The sequence below is a fragment of the Phymastichus coffea genome, unplaced genomic scaffold (genome assembly GCF_024137745.1).
Source record: "Phymastichus coffea isolate CEN01 unplaced genomic scaffold, Cenicafe_Pcof_1.1 PCOF00051, whole genome shotgun sequence".
Classification (NCBI taxonomy): Eukaryota; Metazoa; Arthropoda; class Insecta; order Hymenoptera; family Eulophidae; genus Phymastichus; species Phymastichus coffea.
This window is the reverse complement of record NW_026706862.1, coordinates 1,528,616-1,549,015: the sequence shown is the minus strand read 5'-3', so window position 1 is coordinate 1,549,015 and position 20,400 is coordinate 1,528,616. Positions and strand designations below refer to the sequence as shown.

General features: G+C 36.7%; 1 protein-coding gene across 2 annotated transcripts in view; it reads right to left on the bottom strand.

Annotated features, from left to right (window-relative positions):
* LOC131665449 (zinc finger protein 724-like) overlaps positions 1–18,718 on the bottom strand; it is a 120,389-nt gene extending 101,671 nt beyond the window's left edge. For both annotated transcript variants that reach the window (XM_058937330.1, XM_058937331.1), the window contains exon 1: positions 18,563–18,718. The gene's annotated coding sequence lies outside the window, so the exon portion shown is untranslated. The remainder of the gene's footprint in view (positions 1–18,562) is intronic.
* Positions 18,719–20,400: the final 1,682 nt, after the last annotated feature.

The following is a 20,400-nucleotide window of genomic DNA, read 5'->3' as shown; positions in this document are numbered from 1 at the left end:
AATTTTGCAAAACATCAATAATATTTCATGATATCTCTCTGTACGATTTTCGTGTAGTTTTTGTTGCATAGATATACAAATATACTCGTATGTCGATAATTTGATTTGCGACGTAAAATTTATTATTATGTACGTCGATATTAGGTATCGAGTTGAACGTTAGGAACTCGACTAAGCCCAACTCGTAATGTTTATGCTGTGATAGTTCGATTGGTGGAAAATAGTGCGCTTCCAACAGTGAAGAATTACCCGAGATCGTCAGAGTTAACGAATCCTCCATGACTGTGTGAAAATGACCGATATTTTCACGTTGCCTTTACTTTTATACCCTCGCACAAAAACTGTAAGGAAAGATGACCGCATAGGTGAGAATTGAAATCTTGATATCTTTTCGTACTATATTTGATCTCGATATCGCCAAGATACATCATTAAATCAACAGGTGGCCTAAGATCTCCAAAGCTATCGAAATATGTGACGTTTTTTCCGATTTTGCGATATTCGTGAAACGTTGATGTTTGCTTTTCCACCAGCTTTTTTAACGGTTGTACCAGCTTTTTTGAAAGCAGAACCGATGACTTTGCGCGCACATTTACCCTTGGACCATTTGAATGTGGCCGCTTTGATCACGCTTTTCAAATTAACTAACTTTTTCGTTTTCTTGCGTCCTTTCGTCTTGGTTTTCTTTCTTTTCTTCGCGAGACCCATACCAAACTTTGATTGTAATTTTATGGCGTTAGATATAGCGTAAGCAGCTGCTTTCTCACCAAAACTAGAATTCTTAGCGAAGACTCTTTTGATCGCTTTTTCAGCTAAAATTTTGTCTGCGATATTTCTATCCTGGATATTTTCTCGATTTTTCGAGTACGCTATATCGTGTTGCTTGCAAGCTGCGTCGAGAGAATTGATTCCTTGATCGCCGCGAGCTAAACGTGTCTATAACTTAGTTCCTGGTCCGCAATATTAATAGCCTGGAATGTGGAGTTCAAATGGAAGTTTATAAATGATATCATTGACGAATCCTCGTCCTTTCTTTGCTCTTTGACGTTTGCATATGATCATCACTCGATCAAGTCCAACACACGACTAACGTTTGAAACTATAAAAACAGGTATATATATAGCTATGTCAGTTCACTCGTAACGCTCGAGGTGTTCAGATGTGCGAATGATCGCTCTCTAAGTTTAAAGTGACCGTTAGACAGTGACAGTAAACAGACATATCAAAGAAACATAGAGCAAATAAAACAAACAAAACCAAATCATACAGACAAATAATAGTATTAGTTTAGCCGTCATGGCTACAATAAAAGAAAAGGTGCAGATCACACCAATAAAAAATTCGAAAGAAATAAACGATGAAACAACAACCTGGAAAATTGCCCAACAAAAGCGCCCAAGAATTAGCCCAGATGAAAACAAATCAGTTAAAAAAAGACAAACACACATTAAGGACTACTGGCTCGGAAATAGCCCAAAGGAAATAGAAACAAGTAATCAATACGAGGTATTGCAAAAAAAGGAAATCAGTGATAACACAGGTAAATCAAATATTCAAAATCAAACCGTAATTCCAAAAGCTGCGAAATCACCACCAATTTATGTTAATGGTGTCTTAAAAATAACCCCACTACGTGAATTGCTCGACCAGATAGCAAAAAATGAATACACGTTAAAAATTTTAAATAATAACGAAATCAAAATACAAATCAATAAACCGGAACTCTTCACACAAACAGTCAATGAACTTGAAAAAAAAAATACCGATTTCTACACATTTCCAAGAACATGCATCCAACAGTAGACATAGACGAATTAAAAATTGAAATTGAGTCATTTAACCACGAAGTAGTAAGAATTACAAATATAAAGCACAAAATCACAAAACAACCGTTGCCAATATTCTTTATTGAAATAAAACCGAAAGAAAATAACAAAGAAATATTTGAAATAAAAAAACTAATGCAACAAATAATTAGCTTTGAACCTCCGCATAAAAAAAAAGATATCCCTCAATGCATGCGCTGCCAAGAATTTGGTCACACCAAAAATTATTGCCACCGACCTCCAGTCTGCGTAAAATGCGCAAGCAATCATCTCACCAGCGATTGCCCAATCCGAACAAAAATAAATGAAGTAAAGTGTGCAAACTGTGGAGGAAATCATGTGGCTAGTTATAAGGGCTGCAGTGCAAGGATACTCTTACAGCAAAAACTTTTTCCACCGTTAAGGGCAAAACAAATGCCCGAAAATACCGTTAGACCAGACGTTACTTATGCACAGGCAGCAACCGAAAATAAAAACACGACAAATACTGAACCCAAACAAACACCGACACCACAACAAACAGTAAACACCAACGACAGTCAATTCGTAAACATGATGCAAATGATGATGCAAATGATGAATAAAATAGACACTATGTTAAACCTAATCAACACGCTTCTAAACAAGATAAAATGAATACAAAAATAAAAATAGCAATTTGGAACGCTAACGGTTTAGCGCAAAGAAGCATAGAATTAAAACCTTTTCTCATAGAAAACAATATCGATATAATGCTAATTTCTGAAACTCATTTCACACACAAAAGTTTTTTCAAAATCCCACGATATACACTGTACAGTACAAATCATCCCGACGGTAAGGCTCATGGAGGAACGGCAATAGTAATAAAAAACACAATCAAACACCACGAAATAGAACCACACAAGCATGACTACCTACAAGCAACAAATGTTGCGATCACAGACAGCAACGGTCACATCATTCTTTCGGCATTATACTGCCCTCCAAAACATAGTATAAAAAATGAGCAATACAAAAAATATTTTGATAGTCTGGGAAACCGCTTTCTTGCAGGAGGAGACTATAATGCAAAGCATCCATGGTGGGGATCAAGATCAATAACTCCAAATCCAAAAGGAGCAACCTTATATGCAGTAATGAAAAATGAAAACTTAACGCCAATATCAACAGGCGAACCTACCTACTGGCCTTCAGACATAAATAAATTACCGGATTTAATAGATTTCGCTATTATAAAAGGACTATGCCATAAACACCTAATAGCTGAATCATGTCTTGACCTAACCTCAGATCATTCTCCAGTCATTATTAACCTAAACTCAACAATAGAAATAAACCAAAAAACCAGTCATATGTATAACAAAAAAACAAATTGGAATCTTTACAGAGAAATAATAAACAAAAAAATTACATGCAACTACCTCTAAAAACAGAACAGGATATAGACGCTGCGATTGAAAATTTAAACAATAACATCTATATAGCCATCAAAAATGCAACCCCTACATACTCAATAAAACAAAATAAAAAAGAAATAAATTCCAAAACAGTAACAGCTAAAATAAAAGAAAAAAGAAAGTTAAGAAAAATCTGGCAACGGACTAGGCTATCTACAGATAAAACAAAATTTAATAGGTCTATTAAAGAACTTAAAAAACTTCTTTATGACGAAAAAAATGATAATATAAACAACTATCTAACAAATCTAACCGCAACTGAGATTACCGACTATTCGCTCTGGAAAGCCACTAAAAAAATTAAACAACCACAAAAATTCTCTCCTCCTATATTAAAAAATGATATGACTTGGGCTAGAACAAGTATTAAAAAAGCTAACACATTTGCCAAACATCTACAAAATGTATTCAAACCCTCACAACGTAAAATAACAGAAGAAGAAGAACAAGATCTATTAAAAACCGGACAATACAACAACAATAATATTCAACCAACTAACAATACTAAAATAAAAGAAAGAAACCACATAATACGTCACTTAAAAAACAAGAAGAGCCCTGGACATGATAATATAAATGCAAAGCTACTGAAAGAACTTCCAATAAAAGCTATAAGATACATAACCATCGTAATAAACTCAATACTTCGTTTACAATACTTCCCTGTTGCATGGAAAATAGCAACAATAATACTAATACCAAAACCGGGAAAACCGCCCCAAAAAGTCACGTCCTACAGACCAATTAGTCTACTGCCCACATTATCAAAAATCTGTGAAAAAATAATCAAAAGGTTAAACAAAATTTTAGTCGAGCAAAGCATAATTCCCGAACATCAATTCGGTTTCCGAAACAACCACGCCACAATCGAACAAATAAATAGAGTAACCAACAAAATAGTAAATAGTTTTGAAAACAACGAATACTGTAATGCAGTATTTCTTGACGTAGCTCAAGCTTTTGATAAAGTTTGGCATGAAGGGCTTCTATGCAAACTTACAAAAATCACACCACCAAATCTCTATCTACTGTTGAAATCGTATTTAAGCGCCAGAACTTTTAAGGTTAGAGTAAATGATGAAACAACTAACTTATACTCAATTAAAGCCGGCGTCCCACAAGGAAGCATTCTCGGTCCAATATTGTACTTAATATACACGCATGATCTGCCAACCAAGAAAAATATTGACATCGCCACGTATGCAGACGATACAACCATTCTGATATCACATGCTAACAAAAAAACAGCCTCCCACAATATGCAAATATACCTAGACGTAGCCGTAAGCTGGTTCGATAAGTGGAGGATAACAATAAATGAAACGAAGTCAATACAAGTAACTTATACCAAGAAAAAAGGATCTTGTCCACCAGTATGTATTAAAAACCAACAAATCCCACAAGGAGAAAAAGCAAAATATCTTGGAATGCACCTTGATCGACGATTAACATGTGTGAAAGGGGATTTCGGGGGGCGTAGGCCTCACCAGCTAAAATCGCTAACACCAATTTTCGTTGGACGTGATTTTCCTAACTTTGGTAGCAGGGTGTCAGATCACCGCCCTTACCTACAGTGATCGTTGGAAAATCGAGTCAACGGCAAATTCGTCGGTAGAATTGCCCGTCGTGCGACTGCGCAGAGCGGGCGATGAAATTTCAAAATTTCAAAACTGTTCGAAACTTAAAAAAAATCACTTAAAGCTCCGACGATGTTTGTCCTGACATTCTCGTTCAAATCAATCCTTTATCCAATATCCTGCTTCCAGCAGAACCACAGAGGATATCCGGCCGCTTAGCTCTCACTCCTTTGTTTCAGGTCGTGTTTCGTCGAATCGTACGTTTCGTTACCGTAAATAGAAAATTAATTCAAATTTTACTTATAAGATTCCGTCCGCGGCTGAAAATAATTTGCAGAGGAAAATTGGAACTTAGGTGAAATTATCGGGACGCAATATCAAGTTAACTTTATTTATTCGTAAAGCCATACACCGCGCACTGAAATGGCGGAAGGTCAACGCGCTTCGGTCAGAACTCGCAATCACGACCGCGACGGATCCACGCGCCTCGGCGAATTACGGCCTACCCGTATCCTAGTGCCCTAACTATTCGCGAAGGTCAGTCACACTTCAACTACTTACTTGGGAATAATGCGGCGATAAATCCTTCACAAAGAAATATGCTCGATTTATTATCTACGCTCGGAACTGTCCTTGGCGAGATCCAGTGGCAAAATGGAAGAGAAACGGTTCTCCGCGGTCAAAGATCTCTCATTCTCTCCTCTTTCCGAGAAGAAACACTATTATTGGCCGATATGTAAATTCGGATATCGGTAGCGCCCTCCGAGTGTGTCGTTATTGGTCAATATATAAATTAAGAAGGTAACAGCGCCCCTCGTCTTATCTATTACGCATCAATTTTTACCCTCTCTCACCCCCCACTAAGTCGGTCAGCATTTAATCTAAGAGAGAGATTCATCCCTACTCTTGTCGGAATTTTGATGAGGACGGAAATCAAATATCCTAACGATTTGCCTATTGGTCGTGACGTCATCAACAAATTTCGTCAGAGTTTCAAATTTCATCGGCTAGCTATTAATTTCAATAAATGCGCGGCTTATCGCTTTCAAGTATATATAAGAGCGTGCGAAATTACATACATTATTTAATCCGTACGATACGGTTCAATTATAATTAATATATTTAATTTAAGTCAGTTCTAAATTTAAAACAAGTTTTAAATCGCTTTACATTTATTTACAATTAATTCGCATACGCGTACAAATAAATATCGTAATTTTGAGTCAACTATAGGCGCGCCTTTAGTAATCTATCTATCTCGCTCTCTCTTCCCCTTAATTAGTCTATCTCGCTCGCACTCCCGCTTAGTCTACCGCGCTGCCGTTCTACCTAGCTTAGCGCTCCAAAATGGCCGCCTACTCTTTAACGCGTGCACCTCGTGTCTCGGTGCCGGTAATCTTACCGCCTCCTGGAGCGCTCCGTTTTTCGGTCGTGTGCGGTTTCGGAGTGTTGTGTGTGAGTGTCGGCAGTAGTTCATATCAAGTGTGTGTGTGGCGTTCAGGGTGTCGTCGATGGTGCGCAGCAGCCTGACTCAGCTGATTGCCGGCTGCCGCTTCATCGGCGATTTTCTGTTCGCCCCATGAATGTCAGCGTACTCCGGGTGTCAGTGTCAGTGTCTGGGAGTGTAACGGGTCGGTACGTGTCGTTACGTGCATCTCCGCTGCACTTTTCAGTCAAGTTTTCTTGTTTTTCTTGCCCGCCGGCAACACGTGGTCAGGAGTGTGTGCATGTGTTCTCTCTCTCGTGCGCTCTCTTTTTTTTTTTTCATCCGTCGGATCGCGACAGCTCGCCTGTTTTCCTTGTTTACTTAGTCGTGGTTGGCATGTAAGGGAAAATATGATTTTCGCATTAGGCGCGTTTTAATTACGTATTTTCAGCTGGCTACGGGGCGGCAAGGGATAGGGATGGCCTTTTCTGAGGTGTTGCAAATAGCGCAACGCTCTCTGAAAAGGCCTTGTAATGCACCGCATTACACATGGCGAGAACACATATGGACCAAACGAAAACAACTCAATCTCCAGATAAGGAAATATTACTGGCTATTAGGGAGAAAATCTAAACTTTCAATTAAAAATAAGCTTCTTATATACAAGTCAATAATTAAACCAGTATGGACATACGGCATACAACTCTGGGGCACAGCTCCAAAAACAAGCATAGAAATAATAGAAAGATTTCAAAACAAAACAATAAGAGCTATTACTGATGCACCATGGTTTGTCACAAATGAATATATAAGAAAAGACATAAACATAAACACAGTAAGAGAAGAAATTGAATCAGCCCGCCGGAAATACACCAGCAGGATAAAGGAACGCACAAACAAATTAGCAAAGAAACTAATATACACAACACCGATAGTTTCAAGATACAAGAAATATAAAACAGTGTTTGTGCAAGATTGAACAAGCGCGGTATTAAAGTACTGGTACTGATCAGTGGAGAAGTACCCTCCTGTAATTATATTGTAACCAATTAATGTAATTGAAACATTTATGTATACAACATTTACTTATTGTCAAAAGACAGATTGTAAATAAATGGTAGTAATAAAAAAAAAAAAAAAAAAAAAATATAGCCATGTGGTCAGTTATCGTTCGAACTCTGTCTCGTGAATATATATTTCAAGAAACAAACTGTGAAACTTCCCGTAGAAAATTTTGACGTCATCGTGCGTGAGGATAAGCAACCAAAGCGTCACGGAGATTTACTGTCGAATAGCATCAGAACTATTTTTCGTGGTCCATCCAACTGTGACAAGACCAACAGTCTTTTGGCACTTATCACTCACCCCAATGGCGTTAGATTCGAAAATGTTTACGTGTACTCGAAATCGCTCGATCACCCAAAGTATAAATTATTGGAAGAAATGTTAAAGTCGGAGTGAAGTATTTTCCGTTCAAGGAGCACGAATCCGTGATCGATCCCGAGCATGCATTGCCTAATTCAATTATGATATTCGACGACATCGCCTGTGAGAAACAGGACAATGTAGCGATTTCTTTTGTATGGGCAGACATAGGAGTGTCGACTGTTTCTATCTCTCGCAAACGTACGCGCGTATTCCTAAGCATCTCGTGAGAGATAACGTCAATTTTTTGGCAATTTTTCGACAAAACGAAGCAATTATGAAACATATATACGACGATCATGTGAATTCAGATATGACTTATAATTCATTTAAAGAACTTTGTGCAAAATGCTGGTTGAATGATAAATATGGGTTTTTAGTGTTCGACAAAGACAGAGCTATAAACTGCGGAAGATATCGAAAGGCCTTTGATTGTTTTGTTATAAATATATCACGATAGTAATGCGATATACAGTCTCTCGATGATCGTCGAAGCGTTAACATGGCTGATCATCAAAGGGAAAAATATGTGCTTTCTCAACTCGTAAAAGCGCAAGACGCGATAAGACGAAAATATAGTTTATTGAAGCATAACCGAGAGTATGCCGACGAAGTCTTGAATAAGACATTCAAACCAATAGTCGATCCTCTTAAAGTTATAATAAGTAAGAAGGAAAAAATAATCTTTCCCCCGAAACTCCCGTTAAAGTAATTCAATTTCATTACAAAAAACACTTCGACCTTGAAATGACCTTCAAAATGAGGTTAAAGGTCAAAGGTTTTTGGTGCATTGGGTGGCCTACTCTGTTCTGAACAAATTTTGTAGAGGTCATTTTTCGATATCTTAAAAATTAAAAAAACGCTTTTAGGCAGTTTTTCAAGCATTTGACCTTAAATCGACCTTCTCAAGGCCATGAAAAAAAATTTAAAAATACCGTTTTGGACGTAAAATTTTCCGCTCTTTCGATTGCCGTTGTCAAAAATAGGGGTTCCCATTTAAAAAAACAAAGTTGACCTTGAAATAACCTTGAAGGTCAATCTCATGGTCAAATCCAAGGTCACCATCGGATTCCGCGTTGAAAGTTACTAAAGGAATGACCTTGACCTTGGTCTAATAATCTGTACCTAAAAAGCTACAGCCTTGTTCCGTTACTTATTTGACACCTTGTATATATTCTAAGAGCACACCTATCGTTCGAGCATTATCAAAATGAACGTCGATATATTCGGACGTAAATATAAAAAGCAAGTAGTCCACGATCTTCGCGGTACGCCAGGTATTGGGTTCAAGCTCACGAGCGAGTACCATTACGATCTAGAGAATAAAAAATTGGAAAATCTTGCTCCTCCACGACAGGCTAAAGATACTATAAATTGGGAAACTGCGGAAAACATCGTTCAGATGGCAATCAAATCTACGAGAGACATGATCGCACGATTAAGGAGTGATCTTGAGGATTTGGATGCAATTATCAAAGAGGAATTACCAGGAATAAAGTCAAAAAATGAAAATTTAGAAAACAGTCGATTAGATGGAAGCGGTGGTGGAGGAGTTGCACAAACCAACGAGACGTAATTATCCAAGACGAAAGTACGATGTTCGAGGTATCGATGAGACGTGGCAAGCCGATCTCGTCGATATGCAGGCCTATTCTAGACAAAATCGCGGCTACAATTGGCTTCTCACGATAATTGATAATTTTTCCAAGCACGCGTGGACTGTGCCAGTGAAAAGGAAAACCGGTCGTGATGTAACCGAAAGGTAGACGGCCAAAGAATCTTCATACGGATAGAGGCAAGGAATTCTACAATGCAGATTTTCAAGCTCTCTTGAAAAAATATAATACTAATCTGTATTCTACCAATTAGTTCGCTCAAAGCTTCGATATGCGAACGATTTAATCGCACGTCGAAGAACGCTATGTGGAAAAAGTTTAGTCTCCGTGGGAACTACAAATGTTTCGACGTACTATCGGAGCTCACAGCTGCTTACAATAATCGCAAACACAAAACTATTGGTATAAAACCTATCCAAGTTACAGCGGCGAATCAAGCTCAAGTATTAAAAAAATTTATACAGTACGTTGGAAGAAGAGAAAGATGAAAACCAAAGTTCAAAGTTGGCGAAAAAGTCAGAGTGAGCAAAGCGAAGTAAATTTTTGAAAAGGGATATACACCAAATGGGTCAACGGAAATATTTACAATTGTGCGCGTGGCACCAACAAATCCAACTACTTATCATTTTAAAGATTATCAAAATAAGCCTATCTTAGGTGGCTTCTACGAACAGGAACTTCAGAAAACCAAATATCCCGACATCTATCTAGTGGAAAAGGTTATTAAGAGGCGTGGTAATCAAGTTTTCGTAAAGTGATTAGGATTTGATGATTCGCACAATAGTTGGATAAATAGAACCGAATTGTAGAGAAAAAAAAAGAAAACTATGTAGATTGGAGAATGAATAAATAAACACACACACACTCACACACACACACACATATTTTGATTTGAAAAAAATATAAAGAAAGTTGATTTTCTTCTTTTTTTGTTATGCGTACATTGATATACATATATATATATTTATGCAGTTGTAAATTCTATACAACCATTACCCTTATGGGTGAGAAATAATTTAAGTTTATTAGCGTAATCCGACATATCGTTGAACAGCTTTTCATTCACGATCAGTGCACTCGATACCTTGTTTGGTAGAAACAACTGAAACTCCTCGTTCACTTCAGCTACGATATTTGCACCGTATCGTGTTTCAACTTGTTTGAGTCTGGTGATCATATACTCGGATTCTGTGTCCAATTCACGAATCTTCATAGTGAGTTTGAATTGATTACAAGCTAAATTATTTAGCTGCGCGAGATCTATCTGTAGAAAAAAAAAGATATTTAAACTCAGTTGACTTGAAATAAAACACACACACACACAAAAATCACAATGACCTCCAGTAATTTTTTTTTTAATCACGGAAATTTTATTTTTTTCTAATTTTATCGACAAACCGAGCTTCCAGTAACTTTCTTTTCCTTGGAGCAAGTTGACTAAGAATGAAATTAGAAGACTGCTGCTGTTGCTGCTGCTGCTGATACTCACTACTCGTCAACGTCGACGTTGTAGGTAACTTTGTCTCGATGAGAATGAGCTGCGAAGCCTCGGGTGCCGATTGATATAACCCGTTCTCCACTCCGCTCTTTTTCGGCGACGGCGGCTCGATAGCGGCGGCTCGGAGGCGGCAGCTAGCAGCTCGACGGCGGTGGCTGGCGGCTCGACGGCGTCGGCTGGCGTCTCGATGGTGGCGTCGGCGGCGGCGGCGGCAGCAGCGACCGTTGGTTCGACTGCAACCATTCCCAACGCTTCTATCCGCCCCTCCCTCTCCACCAATGGAATGCCGTGATGACCCCAAAGAAGCGTATCGGTGGTTCCGGGCAGCAAGAAAAGTTTATCGTCGTGCGCGCTAAGCGCGATCTTTGTTTGTCTCTCGCTGTACAACTGATGATGACGCGATCTGATGGACTTATGCTGTCGGCTCAAAATCACATTTTCTCGGAGACATTTGACGTAGTCCGCGAACGTAATCGTGGTATTCAGCACCGAATTCTTGATCCCCTTTGCCTTCTTTATTGCATCTCTATTCTGAACTCTCACGCTCTACATTTTGCTTCTGAGTCCCACGAACTCGAGCATGAGTATTCCGGCATTCTCGTCCTTCATCTTGCCGACCACCCTCTTATTGGCTCTGGGATTCGCGAAGTAATTCGGCTCTGGAAAATCCGACGTATCGAATTCGTGAATATCACGACGCATGACCTCATACATGTCTACATTGGTGATCTCGTATACGAGACTGTCCGTGTCGGTGTATAGAAGCTTGCAACGCTCCTCGCCAACGGCGGCACTACGCATGTAGTCGTAGTGGAATCGATACACGAGCGTCTTGGACAAGTCGAGAACAGCGAGACCTATGTAAATGGGTTTTCTCATGGTGATTTCCGTACGCAACAGTTTAATCGCCACCAGTTCGTCGTCGAAAATGTCGCTACTGTGGAAATTTGGTCGAGCTATCAAATCACTGTATCGGCACCGTATCGCCACTCCCACTTGTTCACCAACTTCACGTCGATACGTTTCTTCTCGTTTTCCATGGTCTTGCCGTACACCGCATTGTTGAATAGTTTGTACAGCATTTTTTCGAATTCATTTGCCGCTCGCTTACGCAACTCGCTATTTAAATCGATGTACGTCTTGAGCCATGGGCTCTGCTTAAACTTGTATCTTCGCGAGGTGCAAGCCATGCCCCATTGCTTGTTTCAGAGCTCTGTAGTGGATTACGTAACACTCCTTATCATCGAGAGTCGTCTTGAGCTTTCTCTGTTTGGATCCTGGAGCGGCTTTGTGCTCCGGACAAAATGGCATATCTCTGTGCGCATCGTGAATTTCTTCTGGATAATCCTAATCCACCTTGAGTATGTAACCGAAAGCTGAGTCATCGAGAATATCGAAGGAAAAGTTGGTGGTGGCGGCGGCGTCAATTTCGCACCATTCGAAATCACCGAGTGGAAGTGTCTCGGTCATACTCCAGCCATAGAGGTTATTGACGTCAAAATACATCAAATATTTGTCATCTTTTTGTGGATCGTAGTTGTCGTCATCGTCGTCGTCGTCGCCCATGTATGGATTGTTCGCGGCAGCGTACCTGTTGCAACACTGGCTAATTCCACCGCGAATGCCGAGCTCGACAAACATGAGCATGTCGATATCCGTCAAGAGCTCCAACCTTACACCCATATACTTCAACATGGCGTCCCAACTCAATCCGAGCGTCGTATAGTAGTGGGCCGGATCCAAACGATACGCTGTTCGACACTTGGCTCTGAAATTTTCAAAAACTTCGGCCAACAAGAGAACGTCCGTCTTGAGATACAAATCCGAATAGTTGCCGAGATCGGTGATGTCGAACGTTCTCCAAACGTTCTCCGCGTGACTGTACTCCTTGTCGCTAATATCCGAATCGTACAGACTGCTGTAAAAATCTTGCTTTCGTGGAAGCGTCGTCGTCTCCTCGAGTTTTGTAAACGACGACACATAGTCATACGGAAATACACCTTTTCTCTTGAGTGGGGCAATCTGTGGCAGTGTGTATCCGTCATCTTGCTGAAAATGTCGCTCTAGAATATCGTGTTTTTCCAAGTACGACGATAGTTTGTCGAACGAAGACGTCATAAATCGAAACGAATCGACGAAACGCAGCTTTATATCGGTACCTTCCACGTACTTCGTAAAAGATATGTATTTTTCCTTGGTTTGAGGAATGAGGCTCACTCGACCGGGAAATTCGATCGTAATTTCCCGGATAAATAGATGCGCATTATATCCGTTGAGATTGTGAAAAAAAACGGGTATAGTTCGCGATTCTTGATAAGCAATGTTACACGTGATATAAGCAGCTCCACGATACTTTCCCGTAAAGTGACAATGATCGCGAACTTTTCTGTCTTTTTTCTTCTCGACAAAAGGCCTATTACATATATGACATAGCGTAGCACGAAGAAAGCTAAATGCTTCTTGGAATGTTAAATTTTCCATAGGCTGCGGACTTCTGTACAACTCGTGCAGATACTTGGCCAAATCGTGAAGATTGCGAACGAACCACTTGGCCGGACCAACATCATCAACGGTTTTCTGTCTGTAGCTTCGATAACGCGAAAGAGAGTCATCGTAGCTACACTTGACGAAAAAGCTAACGCTGTACGGTTTATGTCGTTGATAGATCCGCTCGTCGTTGGACACCGTTTCCAAGAGACTCTCAAAATCGGCGTACACGACGAACGGTACCGCGTACTCATTTTTAAAGTTTTCAAATTGTAAATATTTATCCTTGCCGCTGGGAAGTAAAATTTTACACATATTCACATTTTTACAGTCGATCTCGTGCGTTTTCAGTCTCTCTTCAGTTAAAAAATAGTGCAAGCAACGATCGCATATGTACGACTTACATTTGCGAAAAGACAACTGTCGATACATCAATCGAGATAAGTCTTTTATCCAAACGTAGCGCACTTTGTATGGTATACCGGGACGTTCCATTTGCTGCTGTTGCTGTTGCTGTTGCTGCTGCTGCTCTTCGTTCACATCGGCATTAACATCGATATAATAATTTTCTACTAGAAGAAGATTCACGTGCCTGTCTTTTTTCTCATCCGTCAAATGTTGCGGCAACACATCGTAGGACCCATTATTCAAATTTAAAAAGTACACATTCACTGAAAAGTTGTTTTGCTTTTCAAATTTCACGATTTCTTTCGGATGTACCGGAAATGATAGATCTTTGAAATTATATTTATCTTGATGAGCAGTATAGGCAGTGACACGGCATGCATTCCTTGTGACTGGATGTAACGCCGAAAGGATGGCCCATTTGAAGCATTCGTTGTCGTTGTTCTACACATTCACACAGGCTTTATTTCTTCTGATAGGCTCGGGTAATGCAACGGAAGAACCAGTCCTCATAGAATTGTACTTGTTGATATTTGCGGTTAAGTTTAATATAACACGAAGAGACCAGCCCGAGTCTTGCTCTTGAAATTCTTCCGTGGTCTTACTGATTGGTTCTAAAACGTTTTCAATGAACCACTCGTTTATGTCTGTAGTTACATATATCGGTGCCATCTTCGTATTGAAATGCTTCGCATCGAGCGTTTAATCGCAATTATTCTTTTCGACTACATACTCGGCATCCAGTACGGCATTCGCTTTTAAAGAACTATGTTTCTTCAAGGTCTCCTTAATTTGAGCATGTAATAATGGTTTGGCATGCCTCAAAAACGTATTCAAATCTAGATGTTTCAGACTGGTTATCACACCAGTCTTCATTCTGCCTTTGAACGCACTATTGATGTCGTTCCGGCGAACTATTGAGTCTTGAGCTGGATTGACAACAGCTAGTCTAGTGGTAGTAGTAGTAGAAGTGGTAGTAGTAGTAGTAGTAGTATAGTAGTGGTAGTAGTAGTAGTGTTGGTAGTGGTAGTAATAGTAGTAGTACTAGCCGGTTCGAGACCTTCACCAACTACATCCAAAATAACGAGAGGTTCGTATATTGATTGTTCGCTATGCTTGCTCACCACAGGTTCGCCAATCGATGAGGTGGCAGTGGGGGGCTGTGCCAATAGCCTACTCTTGTATTTATTTAGCAGATATAAAACGCTTCTAATCCTGCACATTGCTGCCTGCAGCTTCTGTCTGTCAGACATAATCAAGCTAGGTGAACGGGAAAGCTCATCGGTTTTGCGTAAAGCCAATGAACCCAGTATCAACAATCTTTCGATGTCATCGACACTAGCATAACATGCATTCACCAGACGTTGTGCGCGCAAGAGCAACAAAGCTGTGTTCTTGAAATACTCAGCCATGATGCTAGTTACTCAACTGAGCAGATTTGCTCTCTCTCTCTCTCTCTCTCTCTCATTCTGTTTTTTTCATAATATAAAGAACAAAATCATTTAAATGTAAATAGATATGTTCTTATTATTATAAAATTTTATATATAATTAATACCATTATACTAATAACAGAATTATATTTAAATTTTATTAATTTATCAATATAATGGTATTAGTTATACATAAATTTTTTATAATAATAATAAGAGCATATATGTTCTTTACATTAAAAAGAGGTTCTGTTCTTTTTTCATTTCGACGACGACGACGACGACGACGATGATGACGACGATGATGATGACGATAACTAAGCGTTAGTTTTTTTTTAATAATTTTTTGTACATTTTTTATATTTTTTTTGTATTTTTTTGTACATTTTCATATTTTGTTGTATTTTTTATATAATAAATAATTATTAATAATATGTCTTTCTATGTCAGCGATCATGCACATACACCCACATACACACACACGCGCGCGCGAGCACATTGAACAGCAAAAAAAATTATTCGTTATATACCAATTATAATAAATATTTATGTATAATATTTATTATAATTAGTATATTTATTAAAATTTATTATCATTTGTATGTTGTATGTATTAGCGCTTGGGCCCTCCCCAGCAGCAGCCGCCGCCGCCGCCCCACATATCAATCGTGTAGCTAATATATACAATACGGTATTGCCTGTAGTAACAGTGGCAGTAGCTCTAGCGGTAGAGCATCGACCTGCGGATCCGGAGGACGCGCGTTCGATCGCCCGGCGACGACGACGAACATCGAGGGACAAATGCAATTTTCAAATTTATCAAATTTTCAAGGAAAGAGGAAAAAAGCGCGTACGCGCCTACATACACAAAGAGAGATATTCTGTTATCGGAGCGAATCAAAGATTAAATCTCATCAAGTCTCGGCAATGCTGCAGTAGAAATTCCACCGTCGCACCGTGTGCACTCGTGTCTGGTGAACGAAGCAGAGAAAAAAAGGAAACAAAAGGTCAACAAGTCGGTGACATTTCCCCGTAACGAGATCTTCCTACTCCTGACATTAGTACGCATATAAAATATATGAATAATGATATATATAAAATACTCGACACTTCTTCAATTCTATATATTCTATATATATGATATATTTCATAAAATTAAAGGAGGAACACTTATTCTAATAGGTTTAAATTGACTGAGATCTGGTACTGTTATTGCTTGATTTTCATTCACTTTTGAATTATAAAGTTTTTTAAAACATAAAGTACAAATGCTTGTAGGAAATTCTCCTCGAGAAGAATCGTAATCAAATAAAACTTTCTTAACGTGCTCCTTAGTTTTTCCATTCGGAGTTATATTTCTCATTATATTTCTATTTTTCAAATTAACAATACTATTCACTTTAAAACTGAAAAAGCACAATCTGTTACGATTATCTCCGTGACTCAAAAAGTTTATAGGCATTTTAAATATAATATTGAACTTTCTGTAAAATCGATCTGGACTCTTTAAAATAAAAACAGTAAATGAAATTTAAATATACCAATTATAAATTAATCCTATTTTTTGGCCTGAATAGTAGTGAAAGGTTAAGATTTATTTAGATTCATTCATTGTTTACATATGCTGTGTATATATGGCATATAGGCATGGCTGTATCTATACTCCACCCAATGGGTGTATACGTTCTCGTGATAATTATTTGCAACAAATAATCTCGAATACAAAGTTATGAGTTTGAATTAAAAAATCTCGTTTTGTTTCAAAAAGAAATGAATGGTTCATTTTAATGATTTTAAAATACTAGTTTTTCATGCTAGAAAACATTTCAATAAAAGAATCTTGCTTGTATTGAATTTTTATAACAAGTCAGTTAAGGCTCACGATGATTACACGTCAATATCTTAGGAAGTAATATTATTCGACAACTTTTTCTACATTTATATATTTGAAACTATGATATAATTTTCTTACTACCCCTAAGCTTTAGTTGATTATTTATTCACTTAATATTCAAATTTGACATTTGTACAATTTTTGAAATATACAATTATATATGTATATCGTATATTGGAGAATTTAAATTTGATTGCAAAAATGTTGGTTTATGAATGGCCGTAAGTTGACATATAAAAATAAAAAATCTGGCATGAGGGCGCAAAGCGCGCTAGACGTGTCTAGGAACATCAATAGAGCATAGAAGATTTTCTAAAATAAAATTACAAATTGTTAATTTACAATGAAATAAATTTAAGCATAAATCAAATAGTAACAAGTTATGCAATTGATTGAAGTGACATAAATATGATAAATGATATTATATATAATATTATATAGAAGGCAAACTCTTTAATTTAATTCTTTAAATTATTATATGATGAATCGTATAATTAGGTGCATATTATATCACAAAATTGAAATGAAATTTTTCCTTAAAAACTTTTTATCGTTTAATATACCATACCGTAATCGTATGATAATTTCTAAGAGAGGAAAAGAGAAATACTTTACTACAGATTATGGTTTATCATAGCAAATATTGTCATCACCAAGTTCCATGTGAAAAAAATGTTGCAAATCACAGGTAAAGTAGTTTTAGCTAAAAATATCTGAATCGACCATGTTGAATAAATGTTTCACAACTTTTCAGATACTTAATCGTCTTTTAAAAATGCACAATTAAGATTAATACCTTCCATATTAAAGTGACGAAAATTGTTGAAAGAAGTTAAGGGTCAACTCATAAAATAATAACATTAAAAAACTCCCATGACCAGAACGCATTAAAGTATCAGCTATGACTATATATTATATGAAAATAAAATCATGGATGATATTCAGTGTTTTTATTCTCTTTACTTTTCAGCTAGCTATCCATACATTTTTACATATATATTTTTACAATGTACTTCATGTTTTAAAACATTTCATTATATATAATTATAACAATTTCTTTTTCTCATAAACTTCGTGATTTAAAATTAATTATTGCTAAACCAAAGTTTTAATGTAATAAAATTTATATGTGTTATTTTTTATATTTAAAAATGTTTTCAAGAAACCTCAATCAACTACCTCCACATGGGAAATAACTACTGAACAGATCGATCATCGACCTTCTACTATTTGATCAATTTGATAAACATCCAATTTCAAAAACAACAAATATCTGTTTCAAATCATTAATTTTTTTCAGTACAAAATATATATATATAATTAATTAAATTTGATGTCTACTCTGAAATAATATATAATGTAATAAAGTGATTTATATTATGGGAGATCTGATTTTTTCAATAACTAAAATCACTATCATAATAGAACTTAAGCCAAAATTTATTAATATAATAGACTTATAGTTATCTTGTATTCCTTACAGAATGTGAGTAAAATAATTGCACATTATATATTTCAATCATGAAACAAATATTACCTTGTTATAATTCTGCCTTAGTAATGAAACTACACTTTCGCATGATATTTACCTATTTCTTTTACAATATATAATTTTTAATCGAATAAATTTGTCTGCCAAACTCTTACAGTAGAGAAATGAAAATGAACCATAGCTCTACATAGTGCTGTTACGAGTTTCCCCTCCTCTTCGAGATTACATGTGACGGCGACCTCTTATTTGAAGTCGCCACAGACGTTCTCATACACGTGGAGGTTGTTATTAAGGTTTCCTATTAAATAATCATTTTAGTTTCAAAACATACGAAATACCGGTTCGTCAGATAAGTTAAATATTTTCTCTCTCCAAACATTTTTAAATGTAATGACACGGTTTTATTTGCCATATTATTTTGCATATGGAAAATCAAGTTATTGCCTCTTAAACTCCATCGCTTATTTATTTATTGTTGTTATAATATTATTGTTGTTTTCTTTTTTAATAAGGAAATTCAATTTCGAAGGTTAAAATAAAATTCAAGTAATCTGACTTAAAATAAATGGACAATTTCTTTATATGCTACAAATGACTGTTTAGTACTATTAGTTTTATAATGCATACAGGTATTCAAAAATACAAATAACAAAAATGTTATGCACGGTCCTACTATCAAGACTTTTAATAAGCTTAATATTAGAGAATTCATAAATAAGTACATTCAATACACAGGATAACTTCTAATAATTCTTTTAATACTGCTCTAGAGTCAAACTCTTAATGTCAATTTTCAATTGTGATAAGAAAATACTACAGCTCTTATCTTTTATGTTAGAATAAACAATTGAATTTTGATTAAAGTAAAATTCTAATACCTTCTTGCTTGAATAATAAATAATCAATAAAATTTTACTTGTACTACTCCAATTTGAGTAACATCAGTATCTTTTAAAGAATCATTGTAGAATTTATTGTGATATTTGTTTTCTTGTACTATATAATATATAACGTATATATGTATGTATAACTAAAATCAAACTAAATTTAAATCATGATTATTTTTATTCTAATATATTATTAACTTAACATGTTTTCTACTAAATGTACATATAGTTCAATTTAAGCCATAATCTATCTTTTAATTATTATCATAAAGAAGTGGTTTAGTCATTATATGAGTTTTCTTGTTGCCTGTTAAAATTATTTAATAAAAATTTTTTCTTCAAGATGTCACTGTGAATATGGGTAGTATGTTTCTCATTGCTATCTTCCATTTCCGTACAATTACTTTGCAGGTTTCTTGTCATCAAATTGTGACTGGAAATAAAATTGTTAGGAATGTATACAAGTATGACCAGTGTGTGTGAATGTACATGTACATCAATAATCTGAGAAATAAAGAAACATAGGTAGAACGAACGAGAGTATCGATTTGCACATAGCAACCGTTATAGCGAACAGATGCCTTTTACACAAAGTGTAGAATAAAGCACACATTCGAGGTTACATGCATAACAGATTCGCGATGAGGAGAAGAATTAGATTATTAAGAAGAAAAATCAGCAAGGTCGTGCATATTTACGCGAAAAATGTGAGAGGTTTGCTAAGCGACAATAATTTCATGGTCCTCATTGTGATTTTTCAAGGAAATAAACTATATTATTTCAAAATGGCACAGCGGTGATTATTCAGACTCCACAGGTACATTCTTTTACTTCCAGTACATCAATTTTGGGGCAGTAGATTAGGAGTGTTTGCAATTTACAAAATCGAGAACGCAAAAAAAAAATAAATCTTCTATACTGCATCAGCGATGAAGCGTACATCACCTTTTGTGACTATTATGGGCTGGTCGATCCGTAAGCAAAAACAAACGAAGA